The sequence below is a fragment of the Lepus europaeus genome, chromosome 10 (genome assembly GCF_033115175.1).
Source record: "Lepus europaeus isolate LE1 chromosome 10, mLepTim1.pri, whole genome shotgun sequence".
Classification (NCBI taxonomy): Eukaryota; Metazoa; Chordata; class Mammalia; order Lagomorpha; family Leporidae; genus Lepus; species Lepus europaeus.
In genome coordinates this window covers 119679296-119699329 of record NC_084836.1, presented here as the reverse complement: position 1 = coordinate 119699329, position 20034 = coordinate 119679296, and positions in this window count along the sequence as shown.

The window sequence follows — 20034 nt, the reverse complement described above, 5'->3', positions numbered from 1 at the left end:
GCTACTGGCCTGGGAAAAGCAGCAGCAGATGGTCTAAGTGCTTGGAACCCTGCTACCCATGGGGGAGACCTGGAAGGAGCTCCTGACATCTGGTTTTAGCCTGGCCCAGCCCTGGCCATTACAGCCATTTTTGGAGTGAACTAGGGGATGGAAGACCTCTCTCTCTGTCTCTCCCTTTCTCTCTAACTCTGACTTTCAAATAGATAAATATTTAAAAAAAAAAAAAAACAAGAAAGGAAGAGAAGGAGAAAGGAAGATGGATTCATTTTCCTCAGTTCTTCCACGTATAAATTAAGAGGGGATTGGGAAATGAGTAATTCTAGAGTTCTTTTCAATCTAACATTCTTCAAAACTGGAAATCCTTGATGTCTATCCAAAGTCAGTGAAAGTTGTGTGATGAGAAGGATTTAACAGAAGAAAACAAGTAGAAGCACACACTTGTAACTGATGCTCTTACAAAGTCCTAATGTGATACAGGCTTCCTGGAGTTGATGCAACACCCAAGGATAAAGCACCCACACTGGGGGCCTTTCCAAAGGCAAAAGGACACCAGGTGGTGGTGGTGGGGGGGGAGTGGCAGTGACCTGAAGAGATAAGAGGAGAAAGGAGATGCATGTTTGCTTTTATGCTGCAAACACAGACTGGTAAAACATTAAGGGAAACAAATGTCTTCACCCCAAGGATTGTAGCGGAGGATACCGGAAAGGCTTTGCGTCAGCAATGAAAAAACAGCTACAGATAAGAGCTGCCCGGTAAACGCTCGGATGCAGGGTTTGAAACTAAAGTCTATTCTGGCTTGAAAATAATCCATCTTTCACATGGAGGTTACTTTCCACATAACTAATTTCACAGCCCTTTTTCATCTTCCTTCTTACCTTTGTAAAACATGAATAAAGTACCTTTTGCTTTTTTTGAAACAGAATTTTCCCCTGAGAGTAGATTTTGGAGTTAATGCTAGACTTTAGGCCAAATATGATGACCAAACTGACTTGGAAGAAAATCTGATCACAGTATCATTAGGCAGCAAATACCCAAGAAGGTAGCGTGCAGCAGTGGAAGTTAATGCAAAATCATATATTTGGCTGATGCACAGGAAATATTAATAAAATAAGTTCTGTTGTTTTCAACTTCAGGATGCCGAGGGATTTTTCTCTTGAATTCCCTAACTAAAATTAGTATTTGGAAGAAAAATACCATTTCTCAGTGAAATGTTGGAAATTTAAATTCTCTCTGCAAAGTTTCTATCCTGGTTTGAAGAAATGCAAAGGTGATACTTGAGGAAAGGAGGTTAAGGTAAGATTAGCAGAGAAAAATCAAGCCGAGGGTATTTAAATACCGTATTAGAAGTGAGTAATGCATTCAGCCTTGTAAGAAGGCTTGAGAGATCTAAAGAAATAAGCAGAACTGTGGGTAGAAAGGAACTTAAAGTGGAGGAGGCGCTTTGGAGGCTTGAATGATTAAAAGGTACAATTCATAGTCATAACAACGTGAAGCAAATAGCTTATACTCAGTGTGCGGGCTCTTAGAGGAATTCATTCAATATTTCCCATTTCTTTAAGAGGATGTAAGAAAGTCATTTACTCTGTATTGAGCAGGAGACACCATGTTCCAAAACGAGGCTCTTACTACAAAGGAGGGCTCTCTGTCAAAGTAACGGTTTATTTAGCTTTGTCTTCTCACCTGCATCCAAATTCTGGCTCCCTCCTGGCAAATCTTTGAGGTTTCTGCCCGGGGCTATTCGTGCTATAAGATATTAAGCAAAGTGCAGACAGAAGATTTGGGATGAGGCTGATGACTTGGACAAAGGGATATGGAGAGGAAGGTAGAGCTTGCAGAGTTCTCCAATGGGCTTCCTTTCGCAGGTTGTGGAGGTGGGAGACCTTCGCTTCAGCGCCCGTTCTGGCATTTGCTGGACAACACAAGGCAAACTTCTGAAGCTCTGTTCTGTACCAGAGGAGAAGGCACATCCATTGCAGATTGAGTTTGCATGCAATGACCTTGAGAGGGCGTGACATAAAATAAATATTTAGGCAGTGGTGGTTTAAAACAAGAATAACAATAACACAGCAGCTGCTCATTTAGCGATTGTCACACTATCTGGGATTCTAAGAAACATGCTTTTTTAATTTTTAAGGATTTATTTATTTACTTAAAAGGTGGAGTGATGGGGATACGGTGGAGGTGGAGTGAGAGAGAGATCCATCTTCCATGTGTTGGTTGACTTTCTAGCCACATACTCACTCCTGAAGCAGCTGCAACAGCCAGGTCTGGGCTAGGCTGAAGCCAGGAGCCAGGACCTCCATCCTGGTCTTTCACATGGGTAACAGTAGTTGGGTCATCTTCTGCCTTCCCAGACACGTTATCAGGAAGCTGGCTAGGAAGTATAGCAGAAGGTACTCAAGTCGGCACTCTGACATGGGTTGCCAGCATCTCAAGTGATAGCTCCACCCTGTCTGCCTCAGTGCTGGCCCCCAACTTTTTTTTTTTTTAAGATTTATTTATTTATTTGAAAGTCCGAGTTACACAGAAAGAAGGAGAAATATATAGAGAGAGGTCTTCCATCTGTTGGTTCACTCTCTAATTGGCTGCAACAGCCAGAGCTGAGCTGATCCAAAGCCAGGAGCCAGGAGCCTCTTCCTGGTCTCCCATATGGGTGCAGGGGTCCAAGGACTTGGGCCATCTTCTACTGCTTTCCCAGGCCATAGCAGAGAGCTGGATTGGAAGTGGAACAACTGGGACTTGAACTAGCACCCATATTGGATGCCAGCACTGCAGGCGGCAGCTTTACCTGCTACGCCAAAGTGTCGGCCCCGGCCCCCACCTTTCTAATTTAACTTTTGCTTTTCTGTTTAACCAGGAAGTGGACAATAGTAGGAAGAATCCTGTGTGGAAGTCAGAAAGCTGGGTTCAGCTGTAGCACCCTAAGCAAGTTATTAAACCTTCTGGGCCTTAGTGATACTATTTGTTTCTTAGTGCTACTCTACAATTTTTTTCCCCCCACAAACTTAGGGTCATGAAGCAGCACAAATTTATTGTCTTATGGTTCTGATAAGTCTGACATAGATCTCCCTGGCTAAAGTCAGGAGAGCAAGGCAGATATTTAGCGTAATGATTAGGATGCCTGTATCGTACATACGGGTTTTGGGGTTCGACTCTATTGTAGCTTTCTTCTGCATGCGTATCCTGGGAGACAGTGGTGATGGCTCAGGCACTCAGAGCTCTGCCTCCCACACTGGGCGCCTGGACTGAGTTCCTGGTTCCGGGCTTCAGTCCTGCCTCAGCTCTGGCTGTTACAGACATTTTGGGAGTGAACCAGGGGATGGGAGCACTCTCTCGTGCTCTCACGCTCAGCTCTGTGTGTATGTGTATGTCTGCGTCTCAAACTAATATATAACATTTAAAATAAGGAGGATCTCGAAATTGATCCCTGGCTTTTCCAATATCTATAGATTGTCCACAATCCATTGTTCAAGCTTCTCTCTATTTCAAAGTGACCGTAGCTGGCTAAATCCTTTCCCCATCATATTACTCTGACCCTCACTTTTGTCTTCTACTTTTATAGGCTGTGATTATATTGGGCCCACTTTATAACCTGAGATTATCACTCCATATCAAGACCAGTTGATTAGCAACCTCAATTTCATTCCAACCCTCTTTTCCCTTGATTGGGACTTGGACACTATTGGGGACCAGTATTCTACTGACTACAGTTCCCTTCCATTAGATGCAAACAAGAGCTAATACTATGGCAGTTGTTTTACATTAGAACACGTAAGTGTTTACTCAGTGGTGAATGGTTTTGTAAGACAAGGATTTTTTTGTCTACTTATTGGGTTCTGCATTTTTTGTATTTTTCTTATGTAAACTATACCTTTAACACATGTTGATCATTTCTAGTTTCTTTTTTAAAAAAGATTTATTTATTTGAAAGACAGTTACAGAGAGAGGTCAAGACAGAGAGAGAGGTCTTCCATCCGCTGGTTCACTCCCCAACTGGCCGCAACAGCCAGAGCTGAGCTGATCCGAAGCCAAGAGCCAGGAGCTTCTTCCAGGTCTCCCACGTGAGTGCAGGGGCCCAAGGGCTTGGGCCATCTTCCACTGTTATCCCAGGCCATAACAGAGAGCTGGATTGGAAGTGGAGCAGCCGGGACTGGAACCGGCCCCCATATGGGATGCCGGCACTTCAGGCCAGGGCTTTAACCCGCTGTGCCACAGCACCAGCCCCCATTTCCTATTTCTTCTCAATTAAGAAGAAAGGTTTTAAAAACAGCAGTGATGTACACAAATATTTTAATAATTTTCTTATTATTTTGTTACTTAAATCTAGTTCAAGTACCCTTTAGAAAAAATGGTCTTTCCCTGTCTTTCCTCATATTCCAACTTGCTTTTTATAGACAAAATGTTTTGTACTAATATTAATTTACGTACGGTTGAACAAAATTAAATACTTTTGATAACAGGCACCGATGGCATCAGCAATTGCAGTTGGTATTGTTTTGCACAGCGCTTACCCATTGAAAGCACAGGTGTGCAGACAAATGGGAGATCCAGGGACAAATAGGCACAAGTACTCACCATATGGTGCTGAAGAGGTAGAAATTGTCAAGTTGGTCAAGTGGAAATTGATTCAAGAAGCCTCTGCTCTAATGGGAGCTACCACTTTCACACACTTACTACGCACACACTAAGTACTGTGTGGTATGTTTATATGCATTCTATCTTTTCATTGTTTTAGGATTTATTTATTTATTTAGAGTCAGATTTACAGAGAGAGGAGGGCAAGACAGAGAAATTGCTATCTTCCATCTGCTGGTTCACTCTCCAGAGGGTTGCAGCAGCCAGGGCTGGACCAGGATGTAGCCAGGAACTACATCTTTTTGAAAAATGAAAAATGAATCTTACTCTGAGAAGCGAGGTTAGGTGGACTAATATTGTTCAGAAAAAAATTGACAAAATTTCACCACATTTAAAATGTGAGATCAGTTCACATCAGTAACATCTCACACACTACCTGTTGTTTTCATTTTATTCCTATCTCCTTCAAAAGGCCATTCAGCCTGTAGAAATAGAAGTTATACAGGAGCTGTCTGTATGATCATCAATGCCTGTTCAGAGTAAATTCTAAATAACAGGTTGCATGAATGTTTTGTAGGTCTGCCATTTATGTTAAAATTCCAGAATAAGTAATTATTTGAATGAGACCCATATTGAGATGAAAATGTTTTTGGAGGTAGGATAATTCTTTGTTGGTTACCTACAATTTTCCCATTTATGAAGGAAAGGAAGATGAAAAAGAGATTTTCTGGGGAACTGTATACAGCATTTGTGTAGATAGCTCATATTGTTATAGAGAATTGGTATGGATAATATTTTGGGAGAGAAGTTCTCACTTTGTAGGGTAAGGCACTGCCACAGCAACTCTTTTGATTACTTGGGTGAAAAGCCTTCCTTTTTTTAAAAAAAAAAATTATTTATTTTTTTGAGTAACAGAGTTAGGGGAGAGACAGAAATCTTCCATCCACTGGTTCACTCCCACAACACTAAGGGCTAAGCAAGGCCAAAGCCAGGAGTTTCATCCGGGTCTCCAATATGGGTGGCAGGGGCCCCAGCACTTGGGCCATCATCTGCTGCTTTCCCAGGCTATTAGTGGGATCTGGATTGGAAGTGGAGCAGCTGGGACTTGAACCTGTGCCATATGGGATGCTGGCCCTGCAGATGGTGACTTAACCCACTGTGCCCAGCCCTGGCCCTGTGAAAGGCCTTCTTTAAAAACAAGCTAACCAGTCCTTTTTGTTTTTTCCCAGAGGCTGAGTCTGTAACAGGAGTAGGGAATGTTCTGCCCACAGACTGTATGAGGCACACAAAATCACTCAGCCAGGTCCTACCATGGCAACTGCCTGCAGGACTGGAAATTCAATAAATCTATAGCAGGCTAATTTTTAAGTGGATGGTTTTGTCCATGAATGGTGTTATAAATATGCAAATTGCCTTTGGCAGATGAAAGGTTCCCCACATGCAGTCTGGTACTTACTCAAGGCTGTCGATGGCTTCAACTTTGGACCCCCATTTCATGGACCCCTGAGCCATCACCAGCAAGGACCCCTTGAAACACAAAAACAGAGCAAGCAGGCTGGCTCAAAGTCCTCTTCCTTCCAGGGAGTTTGGAGTTGATCTGGTTCAGTTAAACTCAGGATTTAATTTTGTTTGATCAAAGACTTCTGAGGCAGCTTCCCTTTTCTCTTTATGGTAATACTGCTGTAGGTCTTGCTGCTCTGAAGATAGAGACAAAAAAGACAGACAAAGGAGGAGCGTTTACCCTCCCAGGCTTTCATGATCCTCTTGTGAAAGCACCAAGCTCTGGCCACGTGGATCCTCTTTGGTCTGTGTTCAAGGACGCCTTGGATCTTTCTGTCTCATTCGCTTTGTACTCATCTCCTTCCTCACAGTAGGGAGTGAGCTCCAGAAAGCAGGACCACTGTCTTTAGCACATTTGCCCCTGTTCCCAGAAAATCATCTGGGTTTTGGTAATCACTCACATACTTGGTTGGAGGAAGGAAAAAAACATGAGTGCACACATTTGTGAATTGAGATTTCCTGGAGAGGAGCATAATCGACAGGAAAATTAGGACCAGGAATGGACATACTTCAATACAATGAAATGACTTACGTGGGAGAAGTCCACACTTTGATTCCATCTTGAATTTTTCTGTTTCAAAGATGTATTTATTTGAAAAGAGAGGGAGGGAGGGACAGGAACAGGGAGGGAGAGAGAAGGAGATAGAGATGGGGGGAGAGAGAAAGAGAGAGAGAGGAGGAGAGAAAGAAAGAGAGGGAGAGAGAAACAGAGAGGGAGAGAAAGAGAGATCTTGTTGGTTTACCCCCAGATAGCTACAATTCGTGAGGTTGGGATGGGCCAAAGGCAGCACCTTGGAACTCCATCTGCGTCTCCCATGTGGGTGGCAGGGGCCTAAGTAATTGGGCCATTTTCCACTGCTTTCCCAGGTACAATCCCAGCTGGATAGCAAGAAGAGCAGATGGGATTTGAGCCTGCGCTCATAGGGGATGCTGTCGTCACAGGTGGCAGCTTAACTTGATGCACCACAATGCTGGCCCCTGCCATGATTGTCAAGTTCAGTGTCAAGATTATGTCAGCTTGATATAGTGGATGTCTCCTTTCCCCAATTAGATCTGTGTTCAATGGTATCACCCATTCCCAGTATAGTAAGGTTGAAAAAAAAAAAATCATTAGACTTGGAGTTGAAGGGGCAAAGTTCATATCTTCTAATGGTAATTTTCTAGCTATGAGATTTGGAGCAAATCACTTAAGCTTCTCTGTGTAATGAGGTTTGTAATGCTTTTGCCTCCTATTGTGAAATCAGAGCTAAGTCTCCTTTTTGAGAGGAGAAGTGTGAAATAGATCTTTATTTCTATCTTCCTGTATCTCCATCTCCATTTCTCTTTCGGTTCAGCCTTGATGAAAGAAATCATAAGTTAAGCAAGGGATTTTGTGAAGGCAGAAAGTGATCCCAAGGACCTAAGTTTTTTTTTTATTCAGGTGCTATGATGTGCAGCATGTCTCTTTATAAACCAGATAGAGGAGGATACAGAATGTTCAAACGTTGGGAATGAAATAGGTGGAGAAGATTCCAGGTAAAATGAAATTTGATTATGCTCAGTTCATTTTCATGAGTTAAATCATCTCCCCATGTTTTCTCATGCTCAGGATAAAGAAGACAAACCTTTTCAAAGCCATCAAACTCTTGGGCTGCACAGACTTGCTTAATCTTAATTTAGGATCCAACTTTTATCTCTAGGACTTGTGTTAGCTCCAGGATTACAAAATGTGTTTTAGAGTCTATGTATCGTAAAACTCTATTGCAGGAAAAATGTTCATGAAATTCATCTTATCCCTTGTATTTATGGTAAATATTATCTTCCTCCTCCGTCATCTTTTTTCCTTTGCAATTTGTAGTGAGGAAGAAAGCAGTTCAGCTTTTATTCCAGACATGACTCTAATGTGTCACAGTAATCCAATTATTGCCAGGGTCTATTAATCTGGGTTACCATGCAGGCTTGTAAAAATCAAATAAAGTGATGGCCCCCAAAACGCTTTCAAAACTGTAAAATGCAAACAAACAGGGAGGATATTGGGTAATGCTGTCCATGGCCTAAGCTTGGAGAAAGGGTGGTGAAAAAAGAAGTGCTAATATTTACCAGCCTTGACCTTTGGAAGAAACCAGGGGACTTTACATGAATTATTTCACTGAGTGTTACAGCAATCCTCAGGGATCAAGGCCTCTGGAAGCCCTTGTATTGGAAAGGTTATGACTTAACTTCCAAATTCCTTCTTGTAAAGTTCAAAATAATCAACCAATTCTATCAGCATGAACGGATGTTCAACAAACTTGTCTCACCCCATGATGATTATTCAGACATTTTCACATTGAAAAATATCTATTTCATAGGAAAAAAATGCTCTGTCTTTGTGGGTGCCATAACCATGCACTTAATATTGCTCCTGGGGACTCTAATATTGGATTTGTGCATCTTTCAGATGGTGTAAATTGAATAGTAAAACCCACTCAAACTTGTTTCTGACTAATCACCTTTCTGTCTAACCACCTTACCTCCAAAAAATTTTTAAAGAGTTTGGATATGGTCTAAGGTTGATTTTTTTTTTTTTCCCAATTCCAAGTTTGGCCAAGTGAACCATTAACAAGGGAAACAAAGGGAGCCACACAGCAAATTAAGACACGCCTCAGGCAACTAGCACACTGTTAACTCCCATCTGCCCAGCTCAGGTCTCCAAGGTGCAGTGTAGCGGCAGAATGCGGGTGTGCTATTTTATTTTATGTATTTGTTTTGTTTTGTTTTGTTTTCCTCCCTGAGGATCCGCATCCTTCCTTATGAAGGCCTGACATAAGATTAGGACCCACTTCCCAAGTGCAACCACAACGTGCGTGCACTGCTCACGGCCGAGTCCCCAGAGCACAGATCTAATTTGGGGTGCATGCTCCCTAATGTATTTTTTCTTTTGCTTTCCTAACGCCAGTTCTCAAGTGGGTGCCTGCACACAGCACAGGTCTGCAGACCCTGCTTGGCATTGATGATGGGGGCTGAGAGAATATTCTTGGAAGACATAGGAAAAAGAAGCCTGTTTGTTTCTGCAGGGTCATAAAGAACCTTGCAAGGTTCCTCGTTCTGGAACACAGGTGCAGTTTGTCCTTGCAGGCTTCCTTTTGAGTTTATTCAGCACCTGCTCTGGCAAAGCTGTCAGCATTTCCCTCAAGTTGGAGCCTGAAGTGCTGGAGACGAGCTGTTTCCTTCTGTTTCAGATGAGGCTGTTGGACTCCATCCCCTGAAAGTCTCTTCTGCCTTTGACACCTGCGAGATTTACGTTCTGGGGAAATCTCTCAGATTTTCTGCTGTGTGTGTAGCCAAGGTACTCACTTCTCACAACCTGGGGAAATGCCAGAACTGTCTTTTCAGATGTAGGTTTCAAGCCTTTGTAGGACCCAGGACTCCTTCATCGGCCTAGAAGCCAACCCTGCACAGTCCTCATAGCTGCTCACCTCTGGCCACTCGTCTGACACTTCTTCCTGGTTCAGTGTGCTCTCTGCTTCTTGCATACTTTTGCATACTGGGCTGGCCTTGAGGTGCAGTGGACCAAGCTGCCCAGGTGGGAAATAGGGACAGATTCCTGTCTCCTGACTGTGGTCTGGCCCAGCCTCCATTGTTAGAACTGAGGAATGAACCGGAGGATGGAAGATCTTTCTCTTTCTTGCTCCCAGCTCCCCTTACTCTGCTTTTGAAATAAATACATCTGAAAAAATGCTAACACATGCTGGATGAGACTCTTGCCTTTGCCGTTCTGTGGGTGGTGCACTCCTTGCCAGGTCTTGTTCTGTCCAAGTCTTTCTCCACGGTGTGGGCTTTACCTCCAGTGTCATTGTCACAGAATCTTCTCCAGTTCCTGATGCCCGAAAAGGCGTTCTCACCCACCAATCATCTTAAATGGTCTTCACAGTCATTAAATAAAGCTGAAATGGTGTTCTTTATTTGTTGTCTGTTTTCATTCTAAGAGTATATGGCAGTGGATAAGACCTTGGCTCATTTGTTATCATATCACTCATAGCTAGGAGAGAGTAAAGTTGTCCAACAAATATAGGTGAAGTGAATGAATACACAACAACACATCAGCCCATACGCACACGCGACTTAATTTTGTGCTGATACTGTCCTAGGTGTTTTGTTTTTAATGTATTGATTGAGCTCTTAGATCAACCTTATGAGATGGATACAATTAGGATACCCACTAACAACCTGGGAAATTGAGGAATGAAAAGGCTGGATGACTTGCCTCGAGTTTTAGTTTTAATTTATTTATTTTCTTTATCTGAGAGGGGAAAGAGAGAAAGAAGGAGATAGAGAAACATAAACCTATCGATTGATCAGTCGGTTGGTCTTCCATCCGTTGATGTACTCCCCAGATACAGGAACAGCCAGATCTGGGCTGACCTGAATCCATGAGCCAGTCAAGATCTCCCATGTGGGCGGCAGGGACCCAGGCACTTGAGCCATAACTTGCTTCCTCTCAGGGTGTGCTTCAGCAGGAAACCTGATCAGATGTGGATCTGGGTCTCAACCCCCACAACTCTGATGTTATGAGTCATCCCCTGAACCAAACACTAGCCCTGGCCGAATGCCTCAAGGACATGGCTGAATGAACTCGTCTCTGGCTGTGGTGTTTTCAGGGTGGAGCTTGAGTAACCATCTGCAAATATCTTTGACAAATGTGTTCTGGAAACTTGGAGTCTGCTTTGTTGTGATTGTCCCTACTAAAGTGACAAAGCCCGCGGTTCCTGTGGCAGGTAATTAACAAAGCCTAGTTAGAAGTCAGCATATGCAATTCTCTACACGTCTTCCGCCCCTGGAGAAGCAGAGCAAGGGTTATAGCAGAACTCAGTCCGACACTGCTTAGCAAGCACCTGAGTCTGCTGGGCCTGAAAGGGTTCTTTCCATTTTTACAAACCACGCCCTTAAGCCTTGTACAATTAGGAAAATACCCCCAACCTGTTAAGATTAATAAAGTAAGTATTTTACAAGCTGATTTTCTTTCTTGAGTATTAGAATGAGTGATTTCCAGCAACACGAACCCTTCTGCCTTTATTGAAATATTAAAACCTATAAATAATTTATATGGAGCCGGAAACTCACAGAAGATATGAAATCTTCAGAACATTACATATATAAATTATACACTCTATTTGATTCAAGAAGTTTGATGTGTTAGGAAATATCCATCTCATCTGTCCGTGTTCAGCACACCCTTCATGGAATTTGGGGTGGGGAAAGATGTCAAAGTGAATACAGAGAAAGAAAGCTAGAATTCCAGACGACCAGCTTTAGCAAAGGACAAAATCAGCTGTTGTCCTCAAATCGGCCAGATAAATATATCAGGAAAACACATGCATTTTTATGGAGGCCATAATACAAGTGTTACTGCTGTAATAAAACATTCAAGTGAGACTCCATCTTGCTGCTTTCCCTGTCCCAATCCCTTTTCCTTTCTCACAGTTTTAATGTTTCAAGTTCCTAGTTTGGTGCTTGGTTCCCCTCTAGATTTTAAGCTTGCAGAGGACAGGGTTGCCATCTGGTGTGTCCAGCAAGCACAGCTGTGTTAACTTGGGTTCATTACCGAGTATCTCTGTGCCTCAGTTCTCATCTGTACATTAGAGATAGTGAAAGTACGAGCAGTTAACCTGTGGAGAAGTCTTCAAAATGTTCACAGGAAAATGGAAGTAAAAGAGGTTTATTTCGGTCAAAAATTTGAAATCCACACATAGTTTTTCATAATATAAATTTCCATGAACTTTATTTTTTTAAAAGATTCATTTTATTTATTTGAAAGAGTTACAGAGAGGTAAAGAGACAGAGATCTTCCATTTGCTGGTTCATTCCCCAGATGGCCACAACGGCCAGAGCTGCGCCAATCTGAAGCCAGGAGCCAGGAGCTGCTTCTGGGTCTCCCATGCTGGTGCAGGGGCCCAAGGACTTGGGCCATCTTCTACTGCTTTCCCAGGCCATAGCAGAGAGCTGGATGGGAAGAGGAGCAGCTGGGGCTAGAACTGGCACCTATATAGGATGCTGGCGCTTCAGACCAGGGTTTTTACTCACTGTGCCACAGTGCCAGCCCCTGTGAACTTTTAAAAAGTTCATGTTGTTTCATTTTCAAAATTTTTGTCTACTGTGTATTTTTTATGGAGTATGGTTGTAATATTTTAACACATATATGCAGAGCAAACTGACCCACCCAGGCAACCAGATTTTCCTTTTCCTTTCCATGACCTTCTTGAAAACCCCTGTGGATGCATCAGCCCACAGTGTGCTGAACATGGCCCAGACCCTCAGCCTGAAACTCAATGTTTTAACTATCTTTTTCACTAGAATTTAAGTTCTGCGAGAGAAAAGGCTTTCTAAGTTTTGTTTGATGATGATTCCCTAACGCCTATAGCAGTGTTGGGGACATAATGGGCACTTGGTTAATAATTCTTGAATGAATTAGTTGCTAGATTAGTATTTCAGATCCTTTGTAATCAGATTTGGTGTTGGCTTGCAGTATGGCAGAGTATGCATACGCACACACACTCCCAACCCCTTTCTTTTCATGCCTCTCAGTGTAAACTTTTGATTAAGTGCCTTGGCCAACTATTGTGAGGACAACCAAGCAGCACCAGGCATGCTCATAGCAACTGACATCTGGGGAGGTTGTCCATGTGCCGTCAGCTCTCAAATGCCTTTGAATTCTTCCTCTGGCCGGTTCCCCAGATGTTTACAGTCTGGATCAAAGCCACACCTTGCTTTCATTTTGCAAGGGGGCAGTGTAACTTACCGTAGCAAGGATTGCAGCGGGGAAGTAAATGGCCCCTCACCTTAAATGCCAATTTATTGTTCCCACTCTGTCACACTTGATTAAAATACAGAGTTTGCCTCCAAGGCTGAAATTAGCTTTTCATTTTGACTGACTGCCATCCAGGTCTGAAAAATAGCAGCTCGTTTGTTTCAATATTTACCACATCCACTCAGAAGAGGTTTACATTATTGCCAATTAGGACTTAATTGTTATCCATAACTCAAACATTTGCTGGCTGTTCCAAAGGAAAAGCCATCCTGCTCACCCCGTCCTGACTGCCGTAGCCCTTAGACCCTTGCAACACCAGTGGGGAATTTCTCTCCTGTAAGAGGAGGCTGGCTGAGGATCACATTGTTTGTATCTGGTTGCTTCAGGGTTGGCTGTGGGTGAGCTCTGACTGTTCTGTTTGATGGGAGTTGCTGACACCTGTGCTTTTGCTGCCCGGTCTGTATTCCCCAGATGTCTGATTTCACTCTGGAGACATTCGTAGTGGCTTGGGTTACTGCATGACCTCCTAGCTGGCTTCCACTGCGTGTTCCCAACCTAACAGTTCTCAGGGCAGAGCGTTCCTTCTAGGGTATGTCCGATCGTGCGACTCCTCTGTTTCTAAGCCTGCAATGCCTGCTCATCAACCTCAAGGTAGAGGCCGGTGTCTCTGCAGAGAGTGACAAGCCCTGCACACATCCATCCCATCCCCACTTGCCGGTCCCACCTCACCTCCTACTAGACCCTCGTACTCCCTTTGCTCCGGTGTCCCTGCGGCCTCTCCATCACAGGGGTGCATGCCCACTTCAGCGTCTGCATACTGCTCCCTGCCTCTGTCTGGACAGTCTCATTCCAGGAAGCCCGTTGGCCCAAACGTGGCTCCATACGACTGCACTTTAACCTAGCTCGATGTATTGGCCATATCCTAACTTGGGACAAGGACCCGTGTCTCGGCTCAGCCCCAATGCTCAGCTGTTTAAACCCCTGTCCACATACGATAGACACAAACTGTCACCCCACAGGGTGGTCTCTGTGCCTCAACTCCTTTTCTGGCTATAAATACAGCCTGTTCTTGAGGTGTGGTGGAGCATTCTCAACCATTTGAGATTCTGTTTGCTGCCGGGTGTTAGAATAAAAAAAAAAAAAAGCCAATTAAGATCTGCGACTAGATTTGGTGTAATTTTCTCTTTCAACATTCTAGAATCATCCTGTATAAGAATGCAATTTCCCAACATCCGGTGACCTTACTCTGCTTTCTCATTTGCCTCATCTGTCCCCACTTAACTTACTGTAATTTGCTTATTTTCTGTCACCCCCACAAAGATGGCAGCTGCAGGAGACGAGGGATGAATTACAGGTTTTTTTTTAAGATATTTTCAATTTTAAATTTCATTTACATATTTGAGAGGCAGAGCCCTGCAATGACTGGGACTCAACCTGGGAATCGGGAGCTCAGTCCAGTTCCCCGATGTGGGTGACAGTACTGCAACAGCTTGGATCATCATGGGCTGCCTGGAAGGTCTGCATTAGGGGGAAGCTGGAGCCAGAGGTTGAGCCCAGACTCTTGGCTGTCGTCTGCACTGCTAGGCTCGATGCCTGCTTCCTTGGATTCATTTTTGTAGCCCAGTGTTGTGGCTCTGTCTCTCTTGCTTTCTGTTCGTCTCATGTTGGACTTGTTCAGGCACCCAGTGCCCATTTGCTGCCCCACTCTGGCTTCCCAGAGCCCATCCGCAACCCCTTTCCTCCATGTGATGCTTCAGGTGGCAAAATAATGTGTCCTCTTCTGGTATTTTCCCACCTGGGTGCATTCCCCTCTGTGCTTGTAGCCCTGGACTCATCCACTCTCAGACATCATAGTACTTTGACATTACGCTTTTCTTTGTTGTTGCTGTATTCAAATATATATCTCCGTGGTGGAACTTTAGGTGGCATGTCAAAGTTCAATGTTTGCGCAGATGCTTAGGTAATACAAATTTCCTAAAAGTTGGACAGTCAGGTCAATTTCTTCCTGGCCCTACTGCCTGGAGCTGAGACTCGTCTTCCCTTTGACAAGGCACAGGTTCTGAGACCCAGCGGGGTCTCTTCCTTCATTTATGTGTTCTGTGGCCACTATGAGTCCTCAGCACTCTAACGGATGTGTCTCAGACTTGGTTCGCAGATGAGTTGGAAGCCTTGTGCTGTATCTCAGGAAATGTGCCCCAATCCAGCCTCTCCCTCCAATATGCACAGGTGGCTCATCCCAGCATGAGCCTGGTGAGTCTAAATTTCTTTCCTGTTCATATAATCTTGGAACTTCCTGCACTGGAGCGCATTTAGGAAGTACCATTGCCAAGTCCAACCTCAGGGTTGAGGTCTCTGACACTGTCAGGTGATTCGAGCGTGCAGCCGGGTTTGAGGGTTGCAGTGGTAGCATTCTTTGCTGACTTCTGCAGGGGACAGTAATCAGCTATGGTGGGCTGGGGTGGACTCGGCCAAAGGATGAAGCCTAAGATGACTCTGATGACTGGAGAGGGAGCATCCCCGACCTTGAGAGTGTCCCATTCAGCAGGATCCTGGACCCTCTCCATCTGGGGGAGGTAGCAGCTCCCATTGGCTGAAGCTTCCCTGGGGCTCTTTTTGTTCTTAGTAGAAAGATAAAAGGGTACGAGGCACACAGGGTAGAGAAGGAAATGGAACAGGACCAGAAGATGCTCTCCCTTCCCTACTGGGGGCCTAAGGAGATGTAACTTTGAGGCATCATTATCTCTGCATTTGATTTTTAAAGCCTTTATTCTGAGCAAGTCTGCTCTGTATCTAGGGAGTCGAGCTCAAAATGTTTACTTGCTATTACTCACCAAACGTTACCAGTAACTGAGCGCTGTGATCGCCTCTTAGTCTCCGAGTTAAAATTTATAGTGCCCTCCGAAGATGATCCATGACTGTCAGATCTGTTTCGGGAAGTGTCATTAATGACAAGTCTCCATGTCCTCAGGACTCTGGGAGAGCTCACCGATCTTCAGGGACCTGGGAGCTGGCAGGCACCCTCAAGCCCTGCCACCTGGGCTTCCATCTTAAGCAGTTTATAGCAGGTGAATTTCAGAAAACTCTCCTTCTGAGACTGTGGTCGTGGCTGTGAAGTGCTTCAACCTGCTTTAGGGCCATGGAAGGGGAAACTTTCAAATATCTTTATGTTAACAGATTTTTGCAGTGGGCCACAATTCATAAGAAAACCTGCTTAGGGCCCAAGCCTCGAGAGCGATCAATGGGAGGAGGAGGAGAAAAGCTACCTGCATTTAATTAGCTGCGGGTCTGTGACGGATGGCGCCAGCACCTGTGAGTGTGGCATGGCTGCTTCGTTTCAGACTGTTTCATGTCCGAGCATCATTCTTCGCTGTAAAACTTTGTCAAGATCGTTTTACCGAGAGCACTTGCTTAAAAGCCTTTCCAGAGGAAAAGGCAGATCACGTCCCCGAGAGCAGATCAGCAGCCACTTAGAAACACGGCACTTTGATTATACTCCTTGAGAGAGAGAGAATTGGATTTTAACTACTATTCCAAATCCCTCACCTGAGGGGTAGAATTATAAGAGAACTCTGCATCACCCTGGTTATTACTACATATTGTGGACCAGGGCAAAATTAAATATTAGGTTATTCATCAAAGATGGCTCATTATTTTCATTAGGGCATGCAATATGTGGCTTATTAGCACAAATCAGAGTGTAGTGGGTTGTTTATTGGATTTGGCCCGAGGGCTTCTCCTAATGGTTTTGGCAACAGATGAGTATCCCTAAATGTGCTCCTTCTCTGGGCTCCTTCCAGGAAAGTGAGTCAGCTCTGGAAGGAAGCTTTCTCAGAGAATCTCCTTCTGTCCTTGGGTCATTGTTACTGAAGAGCTTGCTGGCCAGTGGAGTAAGCCTCGGAATAATCTTCTTAGTTACTTGTGTGTCTACAATAATGAAATAAAACTGCATTCTAATCTAACTCAATGCTCTTCGCGCCCCCATGGAGAATGCTGCTGAGTAGAGGAGCCACGGTGCTAGTGGACATGTGACAAGCATCCCCCTTCCCTCTCGCCATCTCCTACCCTCCATTCTCTCCCTCTCTGCCTCCTTTCTCTCTGTCTCTTCCTCTCCACTCTTTTCTTTCGTGCTCTCTCCTTCCTTCCTTCATTTATGTCCTTGTTTTGTTTACCCAGTGAATTCTTTGGAAATGACACTCAGCTCTCTGGCCAAGAGGTGGCTACCCATGGCCCAGCATCTGGTTACAACATGACTGCCACTGTGTCATGGTCAAATTGTTCAAACATGAGCATTTTACTTTTTTAAAAAAATACTTTTAATATTCCATTTTCCTACTTCCATTGACTTTTTTCTTTAAAAAAGATTGATTTATTTGTTTGAAAATCAGAGGCAGAGAGAGAGAAGTCTTCCATCCACTGATTCACTCCCCAAATGGCTACAACTGCTGGAGCCAGGAGCTTTTTCCAAGTCTCCCACATGGGTGCAGGAGCCCAAGCACTTGGGCCATCTTCCACTGCTTTCGCAGGCCATAGCAGAGAGCTGGATCAGAAGTGGAGCAGCCAGGACTCAAATGAACACCCATATGGGATGCTGGTGCTGCAGATGGCAGCTTTACTTGCTACACCACAGTGCCGGCCCTGAGCACTTTACTCTTGTTGGGCATATGAATCATTTCCGATGGATTTTGCATTTGGGGACAAAAAGAAGAAACTGTCTACTATAATAAAAATGAAAAGAAACTGTCTAAAATAATAACAGTGTTGCATATATTAATCCAATGAATACTACTGAGTGTATCCAGGTATTAGGCCTGCACAACAAAGATCTCTGCTTCATAGAGCCCAAGGGTGTGCCAGTGGAACAACTTGGGTGAAACAAACAAACAAGAGACCTGATTTGTAGCATTTGCCAATTTCCGTGGTGTCAATATTCCTGCCATGACCGATTTCGAGCTTGAAGTATATCAACTGGCTCTCAGAATCCCTGCATATTTGACCATCAGCCCTCCTGAGCCTAAAAAGGGAGTATCATTCGAACACTGCATGGAGCCCACACTCTATGGTGAGAAGACAGAAGAGGCACAGGGATAGATGAACAGGACATTTTCAGATTTTAAGATTTTAATAAATACCCAAGGGTAAATAAGGAATGGGATAGGTTCACAGTAAGTAAGAGAGTTGAAAGATCTGGGAGCCAAATATCCTACTCAGAAGATACACAGCCAGGCGATATTAGCTGGGGAAGTCTTCTCTTAGGAACACCTGTTTCAACTGAGCTTTGTTGATGGAGCGAGAAGCTTTTGTGCGAAGTGCGTGCCAGGCAGAGGGCACAGCAAACACAGAGGAGTGGTGGCAGGAAGAACTCGGTGTGTTTGGGAATTAAGTCAGCCTGTTTATGTTTGAGGTGGGAGGGGTCTCAGGAGCTGTTCCACCTTGTTCAGGGAGGGGATGGGAGAGGGGAAGTGGGAAGAGGAGGGGAGGAAAGAAGCAGAGACCCATAAAAGATCCAGATGACTAATGGAGGGAGATTCTCAGTGTTCGGGTTCTTCATTTTGGGTATCTCTGAGGCTCAACTGATTTTCAGTTTGGGGTCTGTAAGTATCAAATACCTTTAATGACACATTTCTGCTTTGGTTTATAATTTAGTGACTTGTTACCAAAAAAAAAAAAATTGTAACACAACTTAAAGTTTTGGATACATATACACACACAGACACCCACACACATACACTTCATTTTCCCCCAAGATTAAAAAAATTCATAATAATCCTGTTGGCAGTGATGCATTTACAATATAAACTCTGCAAATGTATTTGTAGTGCCTAGAAGGGATGTTTTACATATCTGTGCTTGCCACAGTGCTTAGCACGGTTCACCTCACACCAAGGACTCGGAAAATAGTTGATAGAAGAATAAATAAGGGACTCGATTATGCTTAGGGCAGTGGCTATCAAGTCTGAGTATGCATCAGAAATGGCCTTGTTAAAAATGCAGGTGGAAAGACCCTGTGCCCTGGGATTCTGCACCTCTGACAAGCAGCCCAGCCATCCTCAGGCAAGGAAACCGAGAACCAGGCTTCGGTGAGTGTGGCCTTAGCTGCACTGGCTGGGGAAGTGCAGAGCCAAGATCGAGACCTGCTCATCTTGTCATTCATGAGGCAAATTGGCCTGGCAGAAATAAAGCCAGGGGCTCCCGTTTGGCAGCTGAATTCATGGGCTTTGGAACACTGTTGTCCCTTCGGTGGGCAACATTTACAAAACGTGCAAAGCAAGAATCTGATGATCTCAGCTGCTCCCTCGAGGACTGGCTTCTTGGTGATCCTAGGCAATTCATTGATCTGCCCTGTGCTACAATTTCTGCATTCACAATGTAGTGTCTTCACTCAGGCCCCTTGTTTTCCACGGGTGATGGTTGACAGGATATTGTAGAAAAAGCAGCATCTCTCTATAAAAAATGATTATTTTGGAGGAAGGCACTTGGTGTAGCCATGATGGTGCTGCTTCAGACACCTGTGTTCTAAGTTGGAATGTGTGGGTTCAGTATCCACCACTTGATCCGTTTCCTTCCAATGCACATTGTGAGGCACCAGGTGATGTCTCAAGTGGTGGGGTCCCTGCTGTTCTGAGTTCCTGCCGCCTGGCTTCAGCCTAGCACAGCCCCACCTGTGTGGGCAATTGCAGAGGAAATCAGTGGACGAGAGATTCTCTCAAAGAGTAAATCAGTGGATGGGAGATTCTCTCTCTTTTCTCTCTCTCTCAAAGAGTAAATCAGTGGATGGGAGATTCTCTCTCTCTCTCTCTCTAATAAAATGAATAAATAAAATTTAAAATGATCGTATGGTCTTAGCACTAAGTTCCCATTCCCTCTCAGCCTCTGTGCCCTTACCTTTAGAATTAGAGAATGCGAGTGTTGGTCTGTCGCCCTATTGTCCAAGGGTAGAGCGTGAATCCAGGATAATTTTTGATAATAAGGGGACACAGTAAGTGTGTAAAAGAATGTTGGTGCATTTTTCCATTTAAAAAAAAATTTGGAAAATCTAAGGTGAAAGTCTCACTTTGTATTATTATGGCTATATATCTTTAGTGTTGATAATTATCCCATTTTTAGAAAATATAGGTTTGAAGTCAAGTTTTGGG